At 39.3% G+C, this 19,431-nt stretch overlaps 1 pseudogene; it reads left to right on the forward strand.

The window, feature by feature from the left end:
* The first annotated feature begins 15,715 nt into the window (after positions 1 to 15,715).
* Positions 15,716 to 16,636, forward strand: LOC132646970 (vomeronasal type-1 receptor 4-like; annotated as a pseudogene).
* Positions 16,637 to 19,431: the final 2,795 nt, after the last annotated feature.

A 19,431-nucleotide genomic window follows, 5' to 3' on the forward strand; every position in this document is an offset into this window, starting at 1 on the left:
AGAAATTAAGAAATCTTTTTATATAGGTAATACCAATAAGGATAAAAGTTAATTTAGGTATAGAACTTTAAACTTATCAAGATAGATAGGATAATCAGACACTTTCTCTTAAGATACCCTCTCTCCATGTGCTAAATACACATGGACTAGACATTGCACGTGTAGATCTTACCTAACAGTTTTCATAATTTCATAATTATTGTTGTATTGAAAGAAAAGGAGCCTTTTATTGGACTTAAAGGGGGAAATGTTGAGAGCAGAGCAGGAGGAGAGAGCTTGGAGGACTTGGAGCATGAACCAGACCTAAGATTTCACAAAAAGCAAGTATAATGTGGGAAATCTAAATGTTAGGAAACTGAGGACATGGAGGTTTAGGAGGGAGTAAATATTGCCCAGCATTGTGTTTTAGGTTAACTAAAAACCCAGTCTCTGTGTGGTGATTTGGTTATACATCTGCTGAGGATTAACACCAGCGTTACCAGAAGTTAAACCCATAGTAAATATCAATAACTGCCTACAATATATTGCCTCAGCATATCTTGTCGTCAGGACAGACTGCAGGCTGAAGGTTGTGTTGGGTTGATCTTTTTACAATACTGCATAAACTTTAGTCAGTCACTGTGCAGCTAAAGTACAGGTCTGTATTTCTTTTTTTTTTTTTTCCAAGTCATTCATTTCCTGCCAATTCTGAGCATTGTCCATATAGGCTCATTCCTAAAATAAAGTTTTCAGCATAAAGGAGTACACTTCTTCCACCTTCTCACATTACCTAGGGAAAATACGTGGAGGACTATGAGCACCATAGCCAGGATTCTTGTTTTAGCCACATGCTTACCAAAAGCTGCTTTGTCACATGATTTGTGCTTCACATTTCTACAGTTGAATGATGATGCAAGGTAATAGGTCAGCTAGAAACACTGTAAGTCTTTCCACTATGTATTATTAATTGGCTACTGTCTTGTTCTAACTAATTTCTATGGGAATAATTTACTTAATTTCTCTCCGTTGTTTTAGATTACAATTCTTTATGCAGAATGTGTGTCTTCCACTCACTTCCCTAACAATGCATTACGATTTTTTTCATGTACGTGCGGGGGAGTAGAGTTTGAGGGGTTGGCTTTTGAGGTAAGATTATCTAGTCTATCATTTGCACCTAATGGTTAGAGCTACTTAATATACATAATTACCAAAGCATAAAAAACATTTTCATTTTTGTTCTAACATTTTTAATTTTTACATTTTTTTCTTTATTAATTACACTTTATTTCCTTTGGATCCCCCCTGTGGTTCCCTCCCTCCTCCTGTCCCAATCCCTCCCTTCCTCCACCCTCTGCATGCATGCCCCTCTCCAAGTCCACTGATAGGGGAGGTCTTCTTTTCCTTCCTTCTGATCATAGTCAATTAGGTCTCATCAGGACTGGCTGCATTGTCTTCTTCTGTGGCCTGGTAATGCTGCTTCCCCCTCAGCGGGAGGTAATTAAAGAGCAGGCCAGTTCATGTCAGAGACAGTCCCTGTTGCTATCACAATGGAACCCACTTGGATACTGAACTGCCATGGGCTCCGTCTGTGCAGGGGTCTTAGGTTATCTTCATGCATAGTCCTTGGTTGGAGTATCAGTCTCAGGAAAGACCCATGTGCTAGGATTTTTTGGTTCTGTTGCTCTCCTTGTGGAGTTCCTGTCCTCTCCAGATCTTACTGTTTCCCACGTCTTTCCTAAGATTCCCTGCACTCTGCCCAAAGGTTGCCCGTAAGTCTCAGCATCTGCATTGATAGTCTGCAGGGCAGAGCTTTTCAGAGGTCCTTTGTGTCAGGCTCCTGACTTGTTCCCTCTTTTCTCCTTCTTCTGATGTCCAGCCTCTTTGCCTTTCTGGATAGGAATTGAGCATTTTAGCAAGAGTCCTCCCGCTTGATTAGTTTTTTTTTAGGTGTACAGATTTTAGTAGGTTTATCCTATATTATATGTCTATATGAGTGAGTATATACTGTGTGCATCTTTCTGCTTCTGGGATAGCTCACTCAGGATGATCTTTTGCAGATCCCACCATTTATCTGCAAATTTCATGATTTCCTTGTTTTTTTATGGCTGACTAATATTCCATTGTGTAGATATACCACATTTCTGCATCCATTCTTCAGTTGAGGGGCACCTGGGCTGTTTCCAGCTTCTGGCTATTACAAATAAGGCTGCTACAAACATGGTTGAGCAAATGTCCTTATTGTGTAGTTGAGCCTCTTTTGGATATATGCCTAGGAGTGGTATAGCTGAATCTTGAGGAAACTCTATTCCTAGTTGTCTGAGAAAGCACCAGATTGCTCTCCAGAGTGGTTGTACAAGTTTACCTTCCCACCAGCAGTGTAGAAGGGTTCCCCTTTCTCCACAACCTCTCCAGCATGTGTTGTCCCTTGAGGTTTTGATCTTAACCATTCTGTTGGGTGTAAGGTGAAATCTTAGGGTTGTTTTGATTTGCATTTCCCTGATGGCTAATGAAGTTGAGCATTTCTTTAAGTGTTTCTCTGCTATTCGATATTCCTTTGCAGAGAATTCTGTTTAGCTTTGTTCCCCATTTTTTAATTGGATTACTTGATTTTTTGCTGTTTAACTTTTTAGTTCTTTATATATACTGGATATTAGCCTTCTGTCAGATATAGGGTTTGTGAAGATCCTTTCCCAATCTGTAGGCTGTTATTTTGTTCTGAGGACAGTGTCGTTTGCTTTACAGAAACCTTTCAGTTTCATGAGGTCCCATTTATTGATTGTTGCTCTTAGAGCCTGTGATGTTGGTGTACTTGAGCCTCTTTTGGATATATGGCTAGGTGTGGTATGGCTGGACCTTGAGGAAGCGCTTTTCCTAGTTTCCCGAGAAAGCACCAGTTTGATTTCCAGAGTGGTTGTACAATTTTACATTTCTTACCAGCAGTGGAGGAGGGTTCTCCTTTCTCCACAACCTCTCCAGCATGTGTTCTCACTTGAGTTTTTCATCTTGGCCATTCTGATGGGTGTAAGGTGAAATCTCAGTGTTGTTTTGATTTGCATTTCTCTAATGGCTAATGAGGTTGAGCATTTCTTTAAGTGTTTCTCTGCTATTCGATATTTCTCTACAGAGAGTTCTGTGGTTAGCACTGTTCCCCATTTTTTTTTAAATTGGATTACTTGGTTTGTTGTTTTTCAGCTTCTTTAGTTCTTTATATATACTGGATATTAGTCCTCTGTCAGATAAAGGTTTGGTGAAGATTCTTTCCCAATCTGTAGGCAGTCGCTTTATTTTGATGACTGTGTCCTTTGCTGTACAGAAGCTTTTCATTTTCATGAGGTCCGATTTATTGATTGTTGCTCTTAGAGCCTGTGCTGTTGGTGTTCTGTTCAGGAAGTTGTCTCCTGTGCTAATGCGTTCAAGGGTATTCCCCACTTTTTTTTTCTAACCAATTTAATGTGTCTGGTTTTATGTTGAGGTCTTTGATCCACATGGACTTTAGTTTTGCACAGGGTGATAAGTATGGATCTATTTGCTTTTGTCTACACGTACACATCCAGTTAGACCAGCACCATTTGTTGAAGATGCTATCTTTTCTCCATTGTATGGTTTTGGCATCTTTGTCAAAGATCAGGTATCCATAAGTGTGTGGGTTCATTTCTGGGTCTTCTATTCAGTTCCATTGATCCACCATTCTGTTTCTATGCCAGTACCATGCAGTTTTTATTACTGTTGCTATATAGTACAGCTTAACATCAGGGATGGAGATACCTGCAGAAGAGCTTTAATTGTAGAGGATTGTTTTAGCAATTCTGGGTTTCTTGTCATTTCATTTGAAGTTGAGAATTTTTCTTTCCAGGTCTGTAAAGAATTGTGTTGGTAATTTGATGGGAATTGCATTGAATCTGTAGATTGCTTTTGGCAAAATGGCCATTTTGGTATGTTAATCCTGCCAAGCCATGAGCATGGGAGATCTATCCATCTTCTCATATCTTCTTCTAATTCTTTCTTAAGAAACTTGAAATTTTTTTTCATACAAGTATTTGACTTGCTTGGTTAGGGTTACAGCAAGGTACTTTATGTCATTTGTGGCTATTGTGAGAGGTGTTGTTTTCATAATTTCTTTCTCAGCCCTTTTGTCTTTTGTAAACAGGAGGGCCACTGATTTTTTAGTTAATTTTGTATCTGGCCACATTGCTGAAGGTGTTTATCAGCTGTAGGAGTTCCCCGGTGGAGTTTTTGGGGTAACTCAGGTATACTATCATATCATCTGCAAATAGTGATAATTTGACTTCTTCCTTTCTAGTTTGTATCCTCTTGATCTCCTTCAACTGTCTTATTGCTCTAGCAAGGACTTCCAGAACTATGTTGAAGAGATATAGAGAGAGTGGGCAGCCTTGTCTTATCCATGATTTCAGTGGGATTGCTTTAAGTTTCTCTCCGTTCAGTTTGATGTTGGCTATAGGCTTGCTGTATATCACCTTTACTATGTTTAGATATGTGCCTTGTATCCCTGATCTCTCCAATATTTTAAACATGAATGAAAGTTGGATTTTGTCAAATGCTTTTTCAGCACCTAGGGAGATTATAATGTAGTTTCTTTTTTCTTTCAGTTTGTTATTATGGTGGATCAAATTGATGGATTTCCCTATATTGAACCACCCCTGCTTACCTGGGATGAAGCCTACTTGGTCATAGTGGATGATATGTTTGATGAGTTCTTGTGTTTGGTTTGCCATTATTATTTTGAGTATTTTTGCATCAATGTTCATAAAGGAGATTGGCCTGAAATTCTCTTTCTTACTTGGGTCTTTGTGAGGTTTAGGTACCAAGGTGACTGTGGCTTAACAGAATGAGTTTGGTAGTATTCCTTCTGTTTCTATTTTGTGGAATAGTTTGAAGAGAATTGGAGTTAGCTCTTCCTTGAAGGTCTGGTAGAATTCTGTGCTGAAACCATCTGGTCCTGGGCTTTTTTTGGATGGGAGACTTTCGATGACTGCTTCTATTTCCTTGGGGGATATAGGACTATTTCATTGGTTTACCTGGTCCTGATTCAGCTTTGATAAGTCGAATCAATCACGAAAATTGTCTATTTCATGTAGATTTTCAAATTTTGTGACATATAGACTTTCGAAGTAAGTTCTAATGATTGTTTGGATTTCCTCAGCGTCTGTAGTTATGTCCCCCTTTTCATTTCTGATTTTGTTGGTTTGGATGGTGTCTCTCTGCCTTTTAGTTAGCTTGGGTAAGCATTTATTTATGTTGTTGATTGCCTTCTAGGTTGGTTGCTAAGAAACATTATCTCGAAGACAAGGGTCTGGTCATTCATTTTGCTGAGTGAAGGTCATTGCTTGTTCGCTTTTTTTATATCTGTCCTCACAGATGGGGTCACATTTCTCCATTCTCTGGAAAGGTACTAAGAGGCTTTAGCTTTACCTGAACCTAAAACTCAAAACTATAAGCTTTAGAAGACATACAGGTTACAATGTTATTCTAACCTTTCATTTCCCCCCTTTCCTTGTAACTGCTTCAATCATGAAGTAGCTGCAGAGTGTGAATTTTATCTTAAGAACATCTTTTCCTTTTGACTCAACATTTCAGTCTGTAGAATTGGACAATGGGCCGAAGATCTGTCTTCTGGAATATATTTAATTTTGATGATTGGACCGTTGATATCTCAGTTTGAAAGAGGTTGAAATGCTGGTCAAATTTCTTGAGAGAACATGGGTAATTATCTGCGTTTAAATGTTAAAGAAACAAGTAAAGTAGATAAGTGTCCCCTTCTTTGAGTGGCCAGGGGGGTTGCTTTTAACTGAATTTTAAGGATTTTTCCCGATCTTTAGAGCTCCCACCCAAGATACTAGAATCTCTTACTTTGATGCCAAAATCATGGCCTTTTCTAATTTACTAAAGATTCCTAGGAGCCAGTCAAAGGCTGGTCAATGAGGCAGTCCTTAACAATATGGTTAGTTGATCCAGTTGAAGAGATAGGGAGCAGTCATGTCAGCTTCCAACTAGTCCAGATTTCAGCTTGCAGCCCAGAGTCAAGCAGGTGAAAATCCACTGAGACAAATTTAGACTAAAGACAGAAGTTAAGATTTGTCTATTAAATGGGAAAAGTGAGGAATCCCACCACCTGGGAAAAACTCATCTGGGATCTGTTTGAGCTATGCCAGATCCAGGTCTCATGACCTTTTGATTTTCTGAAACTCATGTGAATTTTTTGGTACACAAAAGGAAATATATATATATATTAAAAAAAACTCAGAAAAGTACCATATCAGCAAATCTAATACAACAACATTTTGAGAGTAACAGGTAAAACTATATCCAATAGAATGGGCACCAGTCAGCTGTTTGTTTTGTGTCTTTTATAAACAACTTATGTGTCCATGTGGCAGCCATTTTGGAGTTAATGGCATCTGAGCAGTGGAATTCAGCCTCTTGGCTATTTTTTAAAGTCCAGTCTCTTATAGACTGACCTTGGTAGTCCTACAGCAGACTGCTCTGATGCTGAGAAAATCCATGCAACCATAGTAACCAGACAGCAGGCTCTGTGAAACCTTGAGTAAGCCCTCTTATATTTTGGCTAAGTAAAATTGCCTGTGTGAGAAACTGCTTGTACATTTTTTTTTCTTAAGTGTTAACCTGACATCCATTAAATCGACACTTTGATCAGTATGTAGACTTGGTGTCCTTTTCTGTGTGCTTCTGCCTCTCTTTTCCCAGTCCTCTCTCAAGTGGTATTTAATTGTCACTGCTGGCCGGTGACATGTTCACAGTTTGAAACTCTAACATTTTAACTCTTGGCCCTGTTGGTAATCAGCCTTCAAAGGAGCTCAGCCACCTTTTGTACATTTAGTCAGAATACATTCATACCCTGGATGCTTCAATTTTTCTTTTTTCTTTTTAACAAAGCAACTAAAAGGAATAGGTTTACAATATTTCTGTGTCAAAATCTACCCCAGAAATGGCAGATATTAAGAATACCAAAATAAAAACTATGGATTTTGGGTCAGATATATACATTAAATAGATGTTTTTGGCATGATGAAAAGCACCTTTAAGTCTATTTTCAGAAAACAACCAAAGGAAATTAAAATCTCAAGCTTGTGACTGAATAGTAAGCAGTTAGTGCTCCATCAATTTATCAGAACTTTATTGATCAATGCCAAAATTCTAAGCTTTTGAAATCTTATAACAACATAAGCAAAGGAGTAGCAAAGGAAGAAATCTAAAATATCTTCCGTTTTTAATATGTAGACCAACATTTTTTTAGTTTCTCATAACCTGAACTCCTATATCCTCAGACCCTACATAAACTTTATATCTTTTTAAGACATTGGCAACTGATGTAAAGCCTGAGAGCAGGGCAAACTTGTTTTCCTTTTTACATAAAAGATATTGTACCTAGTACTGTTAATTAATTAATGACCTATTCACTGAGCTGATAGTGGACCTAATTGTCTGCTCTTTAGCTGCCAAGCTACCATTAACTAAGCCTAGCCTTCCAGCCTCGCTGTCAATGTGATCAGAGACCTGAGAAGGATACATTATGAGCTAAGTAAATGTAGCAATCAAAATGACAGAGATGACTAGTTAGTGCATCACCTAGGCAGTGTCCCTGGTTTGTGTGGTCTCCTGCTTAATGAGCAGAGGCGTTCCAGCCATCAGGCATAGAGGATGCAAAGCTGCTTCAATGGAAAGAAGGAACACGAGAGATTGACCTCACTTTGCCTCTTGCAATGTGAAACAATCTACAGGTGTCTATGGCTTTGCCCACAGGTTTGGCTGGGCTCTAGCAATTTTTTTTTTGGAGGGGCAATTTGGAACCTTGAAAAAAGACTTACTCCTAACACAGACTGGCACATAATTTTGTGCCCAATGATGTATGTCAACCACACTTAAAATGTTCAAATGATATGCAATTTAAGTCTACCACATCTTAAATTCCTGGCATCCAATAAAAAGAGTGTTCTTTATACAGTCCATATGAGCCAAAACAGCCTCTGTCCAAGTTGGATTTGATAAGTGCAACATAAACCCAAAATTCATTTTATATCGCACATATTTTTAAGGTCCCAGGCAAGAAAATATGGTAACTCTCGAATGAAAAAGTTAACAGAAACTGTGGGTGAGGGCATTTCTCTGAGAAGCTGGAGACCTATGACATGGAAGATTTTTGGAAGGACATGGGGGTGGCACCAGCTGAGACTTCTACTAGCAGGGGCCATGAAGACTGAAGAGGACACCCTCTAACTAGACAGGATACCTAGTGGAGGGAGGGAATCACCAACCCACCCACAAAAACTCTGACCCTAATTTATCCTGCCTACAATATGTGAATGTCCAACCAATGCTTGGTCCAACCTGAGACCCAGCCTATGGGAGAGAGCCAACTCTTCACACTGTCAACATAATCTGATAAGCTTGTAGATGGGAGCCTAGTATAGCTGCCTTCTGAGAGGCCCCACCAAGCAGTAGATCAAAACAGATGCTGAGGTCACAGCCAAACATTAGGCAATGTTTAGGGAGTCGTGGGGGAAAGCGGGGGTAAAGATAGAAGGACCTGGAAGGGACAAGAACATCAACAGATCCAAATAAGCAGGACATACAGGGGCTTGTAGAGACTAAAGCAGCAACCAAGGACCATGCATGGACTGGACCTAGGTCTCCTACATAAATTTAGCCAATGGGCAGCTATAGTGTCATGTGTCATAATAAAGGAAGTGGGGACTATCTCTGAGAAGGACTCTGTTGACTGCTCTTTGATCACCATGCTCTCACCACACCACATCAAAAGACAAAAGACAAAAGACCCAAGATAGAAACAGAAATGATTAAAAGAGTCAGTGAAAGGATTCCTACTGATATTCAGCTGTACTCACAGACTGGTGTCTAACCTAAGCGTCATCAAATGGGCATCATCATCCAGTATATGGAAGCAGATGCAGTGCCCAGAGCCAAACAAACACTAGGCAGAACCAGGGGTACCCTGCAAAAGAGGAAGAGGAAGGATCATAGGTGCCAAAAGGATGGATGACACCAGGAGAACAGAGCCAAAAGGACAATAAGCAGGGTACATAGGGGCTTACAGAAACTAAAGCAACAAACACAAACCCCATATGGGTCTGAGATAGGTCCAGAGCTAGGTCCTCTGGATGTAAGTTATGGTTGTGCAGCTTGTGTTCTTGGACTATTAACAAAGGGAGTGGAGGATGTCTCTGACTCTTTTTCCTGGTCTTGAAATTATTTTCTTTCTACTGGGTTGCCCCATTCAGTTAGGATATGAAGGAGTGTGCCCAGCCTTTTCATATCTTGTTAGGCAATGTTCTGTGGATATCCAAGGTATATCTGCTTTTCTTAATTGTTTTTGGAATGGGAAGTAGGGCAGGGATTGGGAAGAATGAAGGGAGGAGAAACTGTGGTTGGAATATAATGTATGAAAAAACAATAAAAGTTTTAAAAAAGTACTACCACATTGTTTTAAAATTGTTCATGATTTACTAAATTTTTTAAAGTAATTAAAAGAAATTTGTGTAAAACAATATAAAACAAGTCTTCCTTTGTATCCCCCCATAAGCCCCTCCCTCATCCCCTCCCAGCCTCACCCTCAGTCCTCCTAAAAGTGTAGCCCAGGCTGGCCTCGAAATCGTGATCCTCCTGCCTCTGCCTCCTTCAGCAAATCCTACCGGTGTGTGCAAAGTGTAATTGATAAAAGTTAAATAAAAATTTTCAAAAACAAAGACAAAAATATCTCTTCCATTGTGTATTGCATTGTATATACGGGCACTGATACTAATTAAAATAATTTTTTTAATTTCTATTTTGTTTCTAAGATATAATAACTATTGACAATATTTTTATTTCTCTAATGTTTGTTAATGTGCTCTAATACAATAAAGTCAGATATTAGTAAGCACTCAGGGAAACTCATAGTTCTATAGTTAATAACTAAGATCATTTCTTTGTGGAAATATAAAATGAGAGTGTATATAAAATAGATGAATGCTACGTTAAAGAAATCAAGAGGTGGGAGCCCACAGTTATTGTTGAACACTGATGGGGCAGAGTCACTTAGATCTCTTGGGGTAGGATTATAAAAATTGGGATATTTTCTGAAGACATCACAGGAATGAGAAACCCTGTCTCAAAAAGAGCAAGATTTTTTAAGTGTCTGAAGAACTACGGTTGAAGTTTCACTCTGACAAAGTTTCACACCCACATAAGTATATATTCACATGACTAAAATAGCTCCTGTGCACCAACTTTACACTCATTGATCAGTGATTCCAATGATTTTTTTTTCAGGGAAGCCTCTCTTTATCATGGATGTTGATTAATAGGGAAAGTCATAATGGCAAATACATGTAGAAAATAACATCCGACTTTTATGTTTATGTTTCAAAACAAATTTCTACTGTTCTTATGAGGGACAAAACTTTAAATTTATGTGTTTGTGTCTTAGTTAGTTAGGAATTTATTGCTGTGAGGTGTCACCATGACCATGAGAACTCATATAAAGAAAACCATTTAAATGGAATTGGAGTTTCAGAGTCTTAGTTCATTATCATTTTGGCTAGTCCCACATGCATGGCCCAAGATATATATTACCATTCCAAAAGTGGACATAGTGAGAAAAATCCTGGAGCAATGAGAGACCAAAAATTAACTGGGTTAATTCCACACTCTGTATCTCTATGTCTGAGGTCAATGCCATTTTCAGAACTACAAATCCTTTCAGCTTTGTTGACTACAACAAACTTTCCTCTCTTGTGTTGGTTACACTTCCTGTTAGTAGCTCTCCTTGACAGGTATACCACAACCCTGGCATCTCCAGGGTCTGTGATCTCCAAGTCATCCAGGTTTTACCTTCAAAGCTTCACACAATGCTCTTTCTGTAGGAACACCCTTGACATATTCCTGGCCTCAGCAGCAGAGAAAGATAATATGTGGGGAACAGGCTCCCCTTTTCTGGGGTCAAAGGGAGAGGAGAATATTGAAGGACGGGGAAGGGGACTGTGAGGAGAGAAAGATGGAGGAACCCTTGGGATGTAATGTAAATAAACTTATATAAAAAGTAAAGTAATAAAAATAAACCAGACCGGCCTTGAACTCAAACGGTCCACTAATATTAAAGGAGCGCACCATCACATGTGACACTAATTTCTAGTGCACATTGACATCATGTCTTTCCTTGTACTAGTACTTCATTAGATTGCCATAATTCTTTACTAATTCTATGCTATGAACTATAAAATGGGAAAGCAAGAGGATATGAAAAGGAGCAGTTAGGTTGATTTCCGGAGGAAGAGCAAAGAGAAGGCTGGAGTACATGGGACACAAAGTTCTTTGCAAGACTAGTACATATCAGAGGAATGGTCCCTGAACATTTTGCCCTAATCAGCATTCAAGGACAATGAAAAAGTAACAGCCTCTTCAAAGACCTCTGTTACTTTGGAGCACTCACAAATAACTCATAATTGCTTTAGGTAATTAGCAACTGGAGAAAATATCAGAATTATTTGATCCCAAGGCCAGCACTGTCATGGCCACTCCAGGGGAAATGAAGATTGTAGTTCTGAAGGGACATGAGGTCACAGAGATGCAGATTCTTATTTCAGCATTGAGATGCTTTCGTCTCTGACAGTGCTGGCTCTGAGGATGCTAAGAGCTACATACTGAACTTAAGGTTCCTGATAGAGCAGGACTTAAGGAAGCATTTGTATTTCAGCCTGGAGAACAGTTCCAACAATAAGGGAGGTTTGGTAAGTGCTCAAATCTACAAAATGGATTCTGGGGTCAAAACAGATGTAGAGGACATACTATCAATGGAAAGAAATACTTTCAGGCTGTAATAAAAACAACTGAAAAAAAGGAGTTTACTGAGCTTGTACTAAACCGTCACACAGCTAATATAAGGTACTGAAATCTTTGAGCCTGAATTTAGAAGGTTACAAATCACATTGATATGTGATTTCCAATGTGATTAAGAATTATGATTGCCCCATTAATATTTTCCTCAAAACATATTTTACAAAAATATGCTTATTTACGTAAACTTCAATGACTTTTTGAATAATTATCAGAGCTGTTAGAATAATGGTTTCATGTTTATACTAAAGATTATAATAGGACTATAAGAATCATCTAACCCTGGAGTGAAGCATACTGTGAACTGGTTTCTAGAGTAAAGAACATTATGATTTACCACTACATTCATGACTTAACCAGGAACCGTGTCTGTCCTAAAAGTCATATTTGATGACTGCTGAGTCTTCTTTCCCTCTTGAATTTGAGAACACAGTGTTGAAGGGAAGTTGACTCTTGTTGTGAATCTTGCATAACACTCTTTTGGAACAAGTTTGTTCTGTCGTTTGTTTTCATTTGGTGTTATGAAAATGTTACTCTCATTGAGATATGTTTTCCAGTTTTCACTACTTGTGTAGAAACTGAAAACTGTGACAGACAGGCAAGGAAACAATCAACAACCTAAATTTATGGACCATATTCACCTTCAGTTTTATAAAGCATAGTATTCTATCCTATACTGATTCTCTTTGGATTCGCTTTATTGTTGTTTATAGCATTTATTTAGCATTCACAGTTTGATCAATCCAGCCATTAGTACATGTATGTCTCAGCCTGAAATTAGTGATTCTTCTTGTGTGTGTGTGTGTGTGTGTGTGTGTGTGTGTGTGTGTGATGTTATCTTTGTATGTCTGCATTCGTGTGCCCGCCTGAATTGGGAGTATCTGTGTGTGGTCATGGCACAATGTCTGTTGTTCCACATACAATTTTCATCCTTCTTTTAAAAAATAGTGAAAGATTCTTTTCTTGGCATAGAGCTTTCTGTGTAGTCTACAGCTAGTGTGTGATCCCCAGAATTGGAATCTTCTGGTCCATGTCTCCCCACCGCTTGAGTACAAGTGTGCACCAACACAACCAGATAGGTAACGCAAACTCTAGAGACTGAACTCACATCCATATGCTCAGAATGCAAGCAGTTTACTGATTGAACTAGCTTCCTGTCCCTGTGCTAACTTAATTTTTATGACAAATATTTTATCACATATTAGTTTTTATGTTTTAAGAGTCATTGTTAAACAGTACATGTGATTGAAATCACTGTTTGTCCATGGAACGCAAAAAGTACATGTGGAAATGATGAAAACTTGGTCTATATTGTACTCACAAAATCCAATTCTGACATGGGTAGTTTTTGTAGCCTTTGATTTTAATTTTAGTACTGCATTTTATATACTTTCAGAAAGTTAACATACAGTGGCAAATTATGAATCAATTTATGCACAGACTGGGACTTTGAAAATTTTCTTAGCACTGTTGAGCACAGATTTTTGACTTGTTACATGAAGCCCATAGGTGTTCACATTTCTCAAGTCTCCCTAATACTCGTAACTGTTATAAATTTTGAAAATCATATACCAAACATCCTCGAACACATTTTCTTGGCAATATGAAATGCTACCTCTGACAGCAAATTTTTAGGAAACTCATAGAAAGCATTCATAACACCAAGATTACAAGTTCTGTTCACAGATTTTAAATTTAACTCCAGAAAGCATCTTTGCATAGCAAAGCTTTAATTTAGCCTTGTCAGTGGGAACATGTGATTTTAGTTGATGTGATAAATGTTACCACACTGAGTGCTCCTCTACAGAATTTTGCATTCTCTGCAGACCCTAAAGACAAATTTTAGTCATTGGATCCTGTCAGAAAGACTCCAGTATTGGGAAAGAGAAATGGTCCAGGAATCTCAGGATAAAGATGGAATGCTGGATGATTGCATTCTTCTGTATATCAGCTCTTCCTTTTCTACCCTAAATGAGTTGGAGCAATTACATTTAGTTTTCAAACATGGGGTACATTTCATTTCCAAATTACTGCCTTTAAAGCAGGCATTACAGTCTCCAGTTCCATGGATGTCTTAGATGATACGTTTTCCATTGTTTGAGGATTATTTATTGTTCTGCAAGGTCAGACATGCTAGCACCATCACTTTGTGTGTGTTCAGCAATCGCAGGATGCCGGGAACTCCAAGATGGTGAGTTACAATGCTGCCTAGAATGGTGGACTTCCAAGTGTGCTCTGTAAGATTGTATATTATTGTGAATGTCATTTCTTGTACCTGTTTCTTTATCTCATGAAGCCTGAAAGATAATGAAGTGTAAAATTCACAAGCAAAAATATAAAAGATTTGGTAAATACAAAAATTCAAAAGATTTAGTAAATACAAAAATATGAAAGATTTTAGTAAATACCATGTCACTTTAATTATAAAATCATCATCAATATTCATGAGTGTCCCATGTTTGGCCTCCTGCTGTGGGTCTGTGGTTCCACGACACTTACGTTAAAAAACACCAGTAGCCCTCATACACATTCAAGATATCTTTCTTCAAACTCAATTTTTTCAGTGATAATTTTTACTTCAACTTGGTAATAGGTATTTTTCTGTACAATGTATTGAATGGGATCCCCATCATCTATGTGGTCCATTGCTTATTTATATTAGGCAGTGTGTAATCATAGTTTTCAAGGAAGGGTCTCTGAGAATGTGTGGTATTTTTTTTTTTTTTATGTTTTCACAAATTCATTTAAGATGTTTGTTTTCAGTCCAGGCTTGGATATCAATAATTAATTAATGCTTAATAGTATGTGTGTGTATATATTGTTTGAAGTTCCATGCTTTTACATGTTCCCATATTTAGTATATGGCACATCATCTTCCTAGAGATTTATCTAGCTTTCTTAGAGAGTTTTCTAGCCTTCTTAGAGGTTTATCTAGAGGTGCTAGTTAATGTAACAGCAATGAGATTTATTTCAAAACATGTTGTGTGCTTAGTGGACTATTCACTCTTAGGCTATGACAGATATATGAAGACTGTGTGACACTTCGTGGGGTTTATTTTAGTCATGCTTATATGATCTTCAAGTTTATGTTGTCAGTTTTGCATAACACAAACTCTTCCCACTGAGCTCATTGAGATGACTAAAACTTAGTTGAAACATTACATCAGTACAATATTGTATTTTATTCAGAGTACGAATATATTGTCATCTGAGGATGGAAGAATATAAAATGATTTGGATAATAAATGCTACTTGCAAATGAAAAAAAAATTTTAATTATTTATTTATAGATATTATTTTCATAGGAATACATTAAGAAAAAATGAATTAGCACTAACATTCAACATAACATCTAATTCTATATTTGAAGCTTAGTGTCACTAGGTTTTATGATAGGTAATGAATATTTTATTGTTTACGCATAGAGAAATATATATAAATTGATAGAACATTTTCAATATTCATGTTTAAACTTTAGATAAGAAATTTATTGAGAATGGATTTATTTCCTGGTGCAGGTGTTGACAGAAGTCTCTTCTTTTCTGATATGAGTAGTTATCAAAGTTTCTCCTAGAAATGTACAACTCAATGTTCTTTCCATTTGTAGTGACAACTCATTGCTTTACACAAAGTAACAATATTGATTCTAATGATGAATTTTCTAAGGATATTGCTGTTGTCAAAAATACATTATTTGAGGAAGGATCTGGCTATGTTGTGAACATCGCTATTTTTTTCCGTAATTCCTTTATTTTTAATGAAGTGATTCTAACACATTGAGATTACAGGCAACAAAATGTTGAATTCGTCATTTTGCTCAGAGAATTAATTGCTGGGGTATTTACAGAATCGGTTGCTAAAAGACAAAATGCGCTCAAGAACTTTGGCAATAGGAATAATGTTCTTATCACAAACTACAGTTGGAATCCTGGGAAACATCTCTCTTCTTTCCCAGTACCTATTTATTTACTATAAGGAACATACATTGAAGCCTACAGATTTAATCCTCACACATCTGGTCACAGCCAACTCCTTGATAATGGTCTCTAAAGGTGTGCCCCTCACAATGGCAGCTTTTGGGATGAAACAGTTCTTCAATGATTTTATCTGCAAACTTCTTTTGTATATCCAAAGACTTGGCAGAAGCATGTCTGTGGGCACTACCTGCATCTTGAGTGTCTACCAAGCCATCAGCATCAGCCCAATAAATTCCTGTTGGAAGAACCTTAAAGTCAAATCTTCAAACAACATTGGCCTGTTTATTTCTCTCTGCTGGGTCCTGTATATTACCCTAAATCTTATTTTCCCTGTACTTGTGCATATCACAAGAATTCATAAAAATGCAACAGAACAAAGAGATTTTTTGTATTGCTCCAGCTTGGGTTGTGATAAAACTGTAGAATCACTGTAAACAGCATTATTGGTATGCCCTGAAGTCTTGATTTCTGTGCTCATCATCTGGTCCAGTGGCTCCATTATTGCCTTTTTATACAGACACAAGCAGCACATTCAACATATCCGGAGCACCCGTGTTTACCTCAGAACATCCCCTGAGTCTAGAGCCACCCAGAGCATCCTGGTTCTGGTGTCTACTTTTGTAGCTTTTTATTCCCTATCCTCCATATTACAAGGTTTTGTTGCTGTTTTATATGAGCCCAGTTGGTGGTTGGTAAATATCACAGCTATCATTTCTCTGTGTTTTCCCACTTTGGGTCCTTTTCTTGTGAGTCGTGACTTCCTTGTACTCAGATTCTGCTTATTCTGGATAAGTAATGTCAAATTGCAATAGCTGCTTCAAAGGTTTGTGTGCTGTGTACATTTTGTGCCTCATTTATGTGTTTAGTTACTTTGGTCCATCCAGATGTCAACATGGATATGATGAGGGAAGCCCCTTATCTATGTTAAGGTATTTGGATTGTCTTTTTAATGAATTATTTATTCATTTTATATACCAATTGAAGCCCCCTCATGCCTCTCCACTCAGTCTTACCCTCTGTCCCTCTTCCTGAACTTCATCGCCCTCCCCTACTCCTAAGAAAAGTGAAGCCTTCTCCTACCAACCCACACCAGGACATCAAGTCACATCAAAACTGGGCAAATCTTCTTTCCCTGAAGTATGGCAAGTGTGATGTGGTGTGGTGAGAGCATAGTGATCAAAAAGCAGACAACAGAATCTTTGTCAGAGATAGTCCCCACTTCTCTTATTAGGAGACATATATAACACCTTAGTTACCCATTGGCTACATTTATGCAGGAGACATAAGTCCAGTCCATGCATGGTCTTTGGTTGCTGCTTAAATCTCCACAAGCCCCTGTGAGTCCTGCTTATTTGGATCTGTTGACATTCTTGGCCCATCTATGTCCTTCTATCTTTACTGCTACTTTTCCACAAGACTCCCTAAGCATTGCCTAATGTTTTGGCTGTGACCTCAGCATCTGTTTTGATCTACTGCTTGGTGGAGCCTCTCAGAAGGCAGCTATACTAAGCTCCCATCTACACGCTTATCAGAGTATTGTTAATAGTGTCAGGAGTTGGCTCTCTCTCATAGGCTGGGTGTCAGGTTGGACCAAGCATTGGTTGGACATTCACATATTGTAGGCAGGGTAAATTTTGGGTCAGAGTTTTTGTGGGTGGGTTGGTGATTCCCTCCCTCCACTAGGCATCCTGTCTAGATAGAGGGTGTCCTCTTCAGTCTTCATGGCCCCTGCTACAAGGAGTCTCAGCTGGTGTCACCCCCATGTCCTTCCAAAAATCTTCCATGTCATAGGTCTCCAGCTTCTCACAGAAATGCCTCCACCCACAGTTTCTTTTATTTCTGTAGGCCCTGTTCTCTAAGATCAATTGTATTATCTTCTTGCTGAAAGTGCTCTTCATAGAATCACAACAGAGCAGAATATAAAAAGTTGATGCTGTGGCTGTATTCTAGACAAATGTTATCCATGTTTCCTCATATACTGTTTTGTGAGTAAACTTTTAAAAACTTAAATGTCAGTGTCCAAGCCTGTGCGTGCTCATGTGCATAAAAGTGTGCCTTGAGGGACAGGGTGCTAGAGAATGTAGAGGCCTTCAGTGTGAGGAAGGGGCCCCTTGCAGGCAGTGAAGGGATTGCAGACTCTTAAGGTGTCACAGGCACTGGTAATAACACTAAGCACAAATACCCTGAAAACCTCAGTAGTCAACAGGTTACTGGTATTCATCTCTGACTGAGCTCCAAGAGTTATTTGCCTGAACTCCACTGGCAGGCCAGCAGATAAGGGGCATCAATGTTCCAAGAATAAGAATCCCACTGTTTCCCACAGTGGATGTGTGGGTGGGAGGGATCTGATGTCTGGCTGTTAGCTTAGAAGCACCCTGGATCTGGGGCAATGTAGACACATGAGGGCTCACTCTCTTGCAGGTTAAATAGTAAAGCACATGGGTTAACCCCCGTTCTCTACTCACAGGTTTGATCCTGCTGAGTCAAATAAAGGAGGATGAGCTCCATCAGCTCAGTGTTGCTGCAGCCGCTGGAATAGGGAGTCCAGCTGCACCTGCAGAATTGGGAGGCCAATCCAGGTGCCTGCAGGGAAGTCCTGGGGAGACACAACAGTGGTTCAGGGACCTAGGGGGCCTGGCCCCTGGTGTACCTGGATGGTTTTGCAGGTCTGCTCAACTCTGGTGGCTGTACAGTCAGCTGGCTGCTACTGAAGGATTGGGCTGCCCTACAGTCACTGGCTGGGAGGCCCTGCAGAGTTGATTTGGCTGCTTCCAGACCCAGGACACAGAAGGATGTAACTGTAGATTGGGACCCAGAAGGCTGGTACAGCTTGCAGCTGCCTCTGAGGGGCTAAGAGCCCTGCCTCTGCTGTCTCAGTCCGCAGGCAGGGAGTTCTGTGCCCAGAGTCTCTGGCACTGTGGGCCTGCTCCTCCAAGGAGAAGGGAGACCAGAAAAAGGGAAGTGATATTTTGCCCCTCTCTGTATCCAGAGAAGTCTGCGGGTAATCTGAATCACAATGTTCTCAGCTCCTGTGACGTCCCATCTCCTTCAAGGAGCCTCAGTGTTGGTTTTCTGGCTTCAGTTGCCCCTCCACTCATCAATTTCAAGGTTTCAGATCCTCTGCCTCTCAGATATTGTGCGTGCTGGTCACTGCCATCTCTGATCTGACTGGGAGGCTTCAGCCAGCAGCAGATAGAGACTGATGCTGGGACTTGCTGCCAAGCATACAGTAGAACTCCAGGAGTCTTGTAGAACTGTTGGGTGAAAGATGGAAGTACCTGGAGAGGACAGAAACCCACAAGAAGACCAACAGAGACAAATAACCCAGTCCCATGTGGGCTTTCAGAGACTGAGATATCAGCTACGGAGCATGCATGATTTTGACCTAGGTTCCCTGCACATAGGTAGCTGATGGGAGCCTTGGTCTTCATCTGGCACCTGGCAAGTGGAAATGGGGGCCTGTTCCTAACATGAACTCTATTGCCTGTTTTTAGATCACTTTCCTCTGGCCAGGCTGCTTTGCATGTCCTCAAGTGATGAAATAAGTGTAGCGATGATGTGACTTTATGGAATGGGAAAAGTTCATCTGGGCCTCCTTTTTTCTGGA

This window comes from Meriones unguiculatus, chromosome 14 (assembly GCF_030254825.1).
Source record: "Meriones unguiculatus strain TT.TT164.6M chromosome 14, Bangor_MerUng_6.1, whole genome shotgun sequence".
NCBI lineage: Eukaryota > Metazoa > Chordata > Mammalia > Rodentia > Muridae > Meriones > Meriones unguiculatus.